This window comes from Eumetopias jubatus, unplaced genomic scaffold (genome assembly GCF_037043125.1).
Source record: "Eumetopias jubatus isolate StellerSeaLion01/CBP00866 unplaced genomic scaffold, mEumJub1_p1.0 scaffold_6, whole genome shotgun sequence".
Lineage (NCBI taxonomy): Eukaryota > Metazoa > Chordata > Mammalia > Carnivora > Otariidae > Eumetopias > Eumetopias jubatus.
This window is the reverse complement of record NW_028274812.1, coordinates 71,039,913-71,048,223: the sequence shown is the minus strand read 5'-3', so window position 1 is coordinate 71,048,223 and position 8,311 is coordinate 71,039,913. Positions and strand designations below refer to the sequence as shown.

At 40.1% G+C, this 8,311-nt stretch overlaps 1 pseudogene; it reads left to right on the top strand.

Annotated features, from left to right (window-relative positions):
- The first annotated feature begins 7,409 nt into the window (after nucleotides 1-7,409).
- On the top strand, nucleotides 7,410-7,968 carry LOC114213040 (large ribosomal subunit protein uL11 pseudogene; annotated as a pseudogene).
- The last annotated feature ends 343 nt before the right edge of the window (nucleotides 7,969-8,311 follow it).

The window sequence follows — 8,311 nt, the reverse complement described above, 5'->3', positions numbered from 1 at the left end:
TGGCCTGAGAATATATATCAAAGGATTCAGTGTTGACATTTGTACTCCTGATTTTTTTGCTAAGCCATATATGCCCATGCCTTTCTGAACATTTATTATTGGCTTTTTAAAAAAAGATTTATTTATTTATTTGACAGAGAGAGAGAGACAGCAAGAGAGGGAACACAAGCAGGGAGAGTGGGAGAGGGAGAAGCAGGCCTCCTGCCGAGCAGGAGGGGCTCCATCCCAGGACCCTGAGATCATGACCCACGCTGAAGGCAGTCGCCCAATGTACTGAGCCTCCCAGGCACCCTCATATTGGCTTTTTGATAGATCATGACTGTTGATCCTTACCTAGATAAGGTGGTCTATATTTTAATCTGGGTTCATTTAAGTCCTACTGACATGCAAGATGTCCTTAATTAGACCTAATTATCTTCCATAGTAGTTCCTAATTCACTCTCATATTATTCAGCTAAGATCTAGAAACAGGAGATTAAGAGCTCTCAACAATGACTAGGGTTGGTGGCCATACCTCTGGGCCAGCAGCAAGTGATAAGGTGGTTGATAGACATTGTAGGCTACAGTTTCCTACAATTTTGGACATGACACATAATGAAGCAGATAATGTTATTCATCTTGTTGAAATACATTCTAACTTCCTTCTGTTAACATACGCATAATACTTCAATTCAAAATGATTTTCTTCCCAGAGTAGTTCTAATACAAGCTGTATGTTCTCTGTTTCTGTCTTCTTAATCTCTTAAAAATTGATGTGATTTTTCTATTTTGGTTCCACTTCAACTATATTTTAAATCTACTTCTCCATTTATTTTTTGTTATATCCTGGAGGACAATCTTTTTGGAATTCATAACCCATCTCTGTTGTGATCCACCATCTGTCTCAAAGAACAGAGAACCCATTTACATGGTTATTTAGGCTTTGAGGTTACCACAATTTTATTATCTGTGATCAAGTCATTTGTATGATGGAAAACAGTTTGTCTTTGACAGTTTTCTGATTCTTGTTGCAAATAAAACTTGGATGTTGAATATCAGGAGTTTTTTCACCATTTAAAGGAAATAAATGCAAAAAAGGGACACATCTTTCTTTGATATTCAGTTTCTACATTTTGTGAAAATATCAAGTGCATTTAAATTAATGATAGGTATTCAAGTCTTTTTTCTTGAAAAGAATTTTAGGGTTAAGCAACAATTAAATTATGCTCTTAGGGACGTATACTAGCTTATTATTTTTTGTACTTATGTATTTATAAATATATATGTTATTTGAAATTAATTCTCTAGGCTCTACAGTGAGTATTTTCATCAAAAATGAAGTACATTAGTATCTTTGCTAAGTGAAACTTGCATAAGCAAAGGTTCAAAGGTGGCAATTAAATTGTTGCTTTTATATGATGACAGTGCAATATGTCCTTTAGAAATGTTTCCATAGCTATAAAGGATTTTATGCTGAGCTATCTATAAGGCCCACTGAATTTCTTTTTCACTCAGATACATTTTTTTGGTGTACATTATTTGTTGAGGACAATAGAAACATCACAGCTTCCTTTCTGTACATTAATTTTCTCCTTTTTCTTGACAGATATGGTTTTCTTCCAAGCATTACTGAGATAAAACTCAAGGTGCTTTTGGACACACTGGTTGGGTTTAAGCCCTCTCATCAAAGAGGCATTTTGAGATTTGTATTATTTACACAGTACCCCAAGGTAACACCAATACGTGCTTTACAAGGAATAGAAATCATCTGACAGTAATGAAATCATGTTCTTCCAGAACAAACAATATAAGGCCCTAGAGGTAATAGGGATAGGAAAGAGTACAGTACAAACCATGCTCTTTCATATACTCTGGGGGAAAGCAGCACACAGCATACAGTTATTAGAGCTAGCGAGCTTCATAAAGGAAGTGGATATGCTGGGTTTCTTTGCAGCAGGACTAGGAGCTGTGTTGATGCACAGGAGTTGGGAGGTCTGTGGGGGAGGATGACGTAGGGTGTTAGCCTGAAGTTATGAGTGCCTGAGTCTGATGGTTGAAGATGCCGGAGTTGATGACAGGGCCAGAGGAAGAGTGGGGGTGGGGTGAGGACTGGGGGCTTATAGGAAGGATGAGGAAGAATTGTAAGCAGGTGGAGTCATGGAAAGCCTGGAAGGTGAAGAGATGCCAAAGCAGAGTGGGAGAAACATAGTCTGAACAGCAGGAAAGGAAAATGGACTTGGCAGTAACATTTGGCAGAGATTGGAGTAGGGAACTGATGAGAAAGAGGCCAATGAGAAGGAGTTTGTGTAAATCAAGGCAGGATGTGATGAGTGTCTTGGCAGCAGAGAGAATAAAAAAGAACAGATTTTAGAGAAAAAATTTTTAAGTAAAGCTAGATGTGAGGATATACAGATAAAGAGAACAATGAACCCAGGAGCCAAGTTCAATCTATTTCTGTAGTTACCTTCCTTCTCATCTACTCTCATGTTAATTTGTCCCTATTTTATAAAAAATCTTCCCCTGACCTTCAATAATACTGTTCTTTTTCTTGTTTTTTCATCTATCTCTCTGTCATTCTTTTTTTTTTTATGGCTTTAATCTCTCTTTTGGGTGCTCTAATTATGTATCTCCAACTTGAACAGATCCCCAGAGCTTTAATTTTGCATTTCTGCTGTTGGATATTTCCTCATGGATGCACTGCTATCATCTCAGAGTCCATAAAACCAAAATTTCCTATATATATGTATTTTTTTTAAAGTACCTCCTCTGCGGTATTACTATCCTCCACCCAACAGGCTCCAAATCTCACCTCTACATGCCCAAGTAGTCACCAAGGCCAGCAAATATCTCCCCAGAATCTGTTCTTTCTTCCCATCACAGTCAGATTCCCCTTTCCCTAGCCCTCCTAGGGCATCTCTGACAGCTGTCGTTGGCCATTCAGCGCCCTTCCATTAAAACATTGGTCCCATTTCTTATGTGAAGAATTTTACTTTATTACTGAAGTGTTTCTATAGTTTGGCCCAAACCCAACGTGAACTTTGTCTTTTACCCCTCCTGTATGTATATCTTTACCTTCAACAAAATTGATCCATCAACGCCCCCCAACATCTCTTGTTCTACATCCACATCTTTGCTCTCATTTTTAAATTCAGAACTCTTATTTTCTTATTCCCTCCATCCCTCATTTTCACTTTCCATTTCATCCAAATCCTTTGCCACACTTTAAGACCTTTTATTGGGACACTTCCTTTTTACCACTGTACAGGTTAAGCTACTGTAATAAAGAGACCACAGTATTTGATAACTCAGTATAAGATGGAGATTTACTTTCCTATGCAATAGCCTAGGTAGGCAGGCAGTCTGGAATGGCTAGGCCACTCTCGTATATGAGATAAATCAGAGATTTTTCTATCTTATCATTCTACTCATCCAAATGGTAAGAGCTTTAGGAAGGGCAAAAGGTACAGGTCCATGTTCCAGCCTACAGTAAAGGCAAAAGAGAAAATGGTGGATAAAGCAGATTTTACTGAAAAGTGTGACTTGGAACATGCTCACACCATTTACCATTCACATCTTATTAGGCAGTACTTAGTCACATGACCACACTTATCTGCAAGGGAGGCTGGGAGATGTGGTCTCCATCTGACAGTCTGATCCCAGGTAAATTCAGTGCCTTACTACTAAAAGGAAGAAAGGGAAATGTTGGAGGGAGGGTGGGAGGTGCAGAGAGTGTCAGGGGGAGGGGAAGGGAAATTAGCAACCTGTGCTACAACCACAAAACCTGTGAGGATCTCTACTGCCTCTAATCTTCTGTACTGGTCTGCTTATATTGAACTTATGCTCCTTTCTTTATTCTTTTACATTTTACTTACCTCTCCACCTAAATTATAAGCTCCTTGAGGACTCCAACAGCATGATATAGTTTTTGTGTCTTACATGTCTAGCATAGTACTTGGTACATAGTTGGTGTGTAAAATGGTCATTCTCACAAATTATGGTGATGATTATGCCTTTTGGATCTGAAAATGATTGGAATTTATGGCATGAGCTGAAATAGAATAATTTATTCTGAACAGTACATTAAAACTTTTTGGTGAGCAGAGTGTCACAAGCTCTGAGAGGGCTGGAGAGTGAGTGTGTGGCTGCTCTCTAGAGGTGAATACTTTCATATAATGAGGCTTAAAATGGGAAATGGTGAGACCCAGTATTCTCTATGTTTCTTGATTTCTCTAGGCTCATTAGGAGGGTTTTCCTACACACTTAAAAAGTATAAACATAATGCACACTTCTGGTTGCCATGTCCAATCCAAGGGTTGTCTTGGGTGGTCTGTTGAATGGCTGACTTACAAAATAGAGGTAGTTCCTTCTCCCCTTTGTACCCAACCAGCGGCAGCACCAAGGGGAAGACTGGGAGTTGAGTGAGGGGCAGTGGGGCTTTTAGACCTTCATAATTTCACCAGCTTCAATTCTTTGATATGAAAAATAGAAGATTCCCTAGTGCTGTGCAAATGTAGCTCTCCTTTTCCTTGTACTATACTAGAATGCTGCACCTAACTCCTGTTTTTACAGGAACTCTAGAGCTAATATGCCCAGATAAGCAAGGTTTTAGTGCCTTCCCAGTTGCAATGGATGGAAAGATAACAGAAGAAAATGATCAAATTGTGTGGCGTATACTTTGTACACATATTAAAATTTTTACCTAAAAGTGCTTCAGCATCATTTGGCTAATCTTCCTGATGCTGTATGAGATGTTCTCGAGCAGAATGATAATCAACAGACCTGAGGGATTTGTGTCCAGGCTTGTGATCTCATTGAATCCTTGTCACATCTGTGTGAGGTAAGTATTAGCCTGTTTTTAAAGATGAGGAAATTAATGCTTAGAGGAAGTTGAAGAACTTACCCAATATATATGAGTGTTAAATGATAGAGTTTAGCTCAAGTCCAGCTTCCTTCCCACACACCACTAATTTATGAGTATGCTACATTTAAGATGGGTGATAAGATAAACAGAAATTCTGAATATAAATAGGATTGATGTTTTTAAAAAGGAAAGCAGAATTTAATAGGCAAAGCCATGGAACCCAATGAAATCATGCAGTCAACTGTACTCAGGTTAAAAATTAGGTGAGACCTAACAGAAGCCATGTTGAAGCATTTTAATGCAAATAGAGTTAAAACTCCCCATTACTTCAAAAGGCTAATGGTCATGGTTCTAGATACTAAATTGCTATAGGCAAATTTCAGACCAATATACTCACTCTGTTAGCTATCTGGAAAGCTAAAATAAGCAATGGAAGATGGTTGTGAGATCAGAGTGAGGGCTGAAGGATTTCAGAAAAAAAGCAAGAAGGGATTACATATGGAGAGTCAGGGAGCTGTCATCCTGTTGGTCAGGGATGAGGTCAGGATACAAAACCCTATAGAGAAAGGCCAGGGTGTGTGTGAAAGGAGTCCTATAAATACAAGGAAATGACCATCTCAACAAGGGAAATGGAATCTAGGTTCATGAGAAAATAACTGACCACAGATGGCCAAAAAGCCATTTACATCATTCATTAATAAAAGTGGCCATGTTGAATGAAATTGGCAAAACCTAGCACCAAGATCGTTTCATAAAGAACTAGAAGAAATGTGAGGTACTGAGATAATCACTTAATAATTTAAAGGCTTCTAGCAAAATGGAGGCTGGGTGACAAAAGAAGTTTTTGAGGTGGCAATTTTAAACAAGGGACCATGGCCTCGGGTGGTGTTAATTTCACTAAGGAGACACAACTGGATCCCAGCTCCTCTGCTGTGTTGGTAGGACCCCATAGAACATTTTATTACATGACTAAGAATGGTTCAAAGTATGCTTTCATGGGGCTCCCGGATGACTCAGTTGGTTGAACCTCCTACTCTTGATTTCAACTCAGGTCATGATATTAGGGTCATGAGATTGAGCCCCACATGGGACTCTGCACTGGGTGTGGAGCCCGCTTAAGATTCCCTCTCTCTCTCTCCCTCTGCTCCTCCCCTCTGCTCGTTCTCATGTACACTGTCTCTCTCTAAAAAACCCCAAAAAACAAAATATGCTTTCATTAGGAAAAAAAATAAGAGCCCTTATGTTATTAAATTGCTTATTAGCAAATTGATACAATTCCATAATATGTCAGAAATCTGACATTATTCTGGTCCAAGGGATCCTCGGCAGAGATTTGCTTTCTAGAAAGAAGGATATTGGGAGAAATATATCCATCAATATATATTTTTTATTTTTTAAGAAAATCTGGTATGATCAACTGCTTTTTGTTTTAACAGTAGAATTGATAATATTTATGATAACATCAGCAATATATTGCCTATGCCTCATTTTTCTGGGTGTTGTACCTGAGACTGGACCCTCCATTTTTTTTTGACAGGGTGGGGGATAAGACTGAAACTTCTATTAGAGGTGGGGATACAAGTTCAACTTTTAAAAGAAGAATGCCCCTTTTTTGTATTGGGAAGACATCTATTTTAATTTCATGGTTAAGCAAAAATGAAGCAAAAAATTTTTTTTTGCTTTAAGTGATAAAATTAGGAGAGACCAGTTCCATTGTGCGGTCACAAGTTTGTCCCCTTTGTGAAAGGAGTTATATCTCAGCAGAAGCTTCTCTGAGTCTGGGAGTGAGGAAGCCTCTGAGGGGTCAAGGGCTTAGACTGGGTGAGAAAGAATGCTCAGGTTGGCACTGGTGTCTGGGAAGAAGGTCATGAGACACCAGAAGAGAGGTACCAATAAGGGGACCCTGAAGGTACACAATCTAGGGGCCTTGGGCATATTCTAGTTTTACACCAATTTCAACCTCTTTGTAATTTCTTTAATTACCTTTTGTGATTCCTAAATCAGCAGTAAGATTTGGCTAAACGTGATGGTCTTTTTTTTTTAAAGATTTTATTTATTTATTTGACAAAGAGCACAAATAGGCAGAGCAGCAGGCGGAGGGAGAGGGAAAAGCAGGCTCTCCGCTGAACAGGGAGCCCGATGTGGGGCTCGATCCCAGGACCCTGGGATCATGACCTAAGCTGAAGGCAGACGCTTAACTGACTGAGCCACCCAGGCGCCCTTAAATGTGATGGTCTTTGCTGAGCTTTAGAGAAGTGAGGGATAGATTCGTGCGCACACTTGGGAGAAGTAGTAAAAGGAAGGGAGCAGAAGTGTGAGGGGAAACAGCAGATTAGTAAGGGGTCAGGAGGTTATAAGGTGCAGACAGGTGTGTGCAATTTGCAACATTCCTGGTAGAATCAGTGAGGGAAGCCTTGTGAAGGGATTGACTCTTGTGGTCAAATGGTTTGGAAGCACCGTCTTTGAAATGTGGAGGGGTAAGAGACAGCTGGATTCAAACTTTGACACAAAAATGCCAAAGTTTTGGTGCAACTTTCTTCGGTCGTCCCGAATCCGGGTTCATCCGACACCAGCCACCTCCGCCATGCCACCTAAGTTCGACCCCAACAAGATCAAAGTCGTGTACCTGAGGTGCACCGGTGGCGAAGTCGGTGCCTCGTCTGCTCTGGCCCCGAAGATAGGCCCGCTGAGTCTGTCTCCAAAAAAGTTGGTGATGACATCGCCAAGGCAACTGGTGATTGGAAGGGTCTAAGGATTACAGTGAAACTGACCATTCAGAACAGACAGGCCCAGATTGAAGTGGTACCTTCTGCCTCTGCCCTGATTATCAAAGCCCTCAAGGAACCACCAAAAGACAGAAAGAAGCAGAAAAACATTAAGCACAGTGGAAATATCACTTTTGATGAGATTGTCAATATTGCCCGACAGATGTGACACCGATCTTTAGCGAGAGAACTCTCTGGAACCATTAAAGAGATCCTGGGGACTGCCCAGTCTGTGGGCTGCAATGTAGATGGCCGCCACCCTCATGACATCATAGATGACATCAATAGTGGTGCGCTGGAATGCCCGGCTAGTTAACTACAAAGGAAAATGTTTCAATAAAGGATCATTTGACAACCAAAAAAAAAAAAAAGCCAAAGTTTTCCTCTCCGTAAAAATTTTACACATAAATATCAGTTCCAATTGCCAACTAAATAAATATTAAAAATTCTTTGTTCCTGTTGGTTGGTTCATATAATATCTTGATACAGTTCTTCTCCCATCAATTTTTCTTATTCTGCTCAGTCCAAAACAGGGGCTCGTCCAAGTATTGACTGGAGTTGGACTATCATCTCTCTCTGTGCAGGCTGGAGCATCTTCCTCTGGAACTGGTGGGTTTCCCTTGGATCAAACTGTATACCTGCGTGGCTGAGATCTCTAAACCCAGGTCCCCCCTTCACCAGGACACCCAAACCAATATAACCCTCA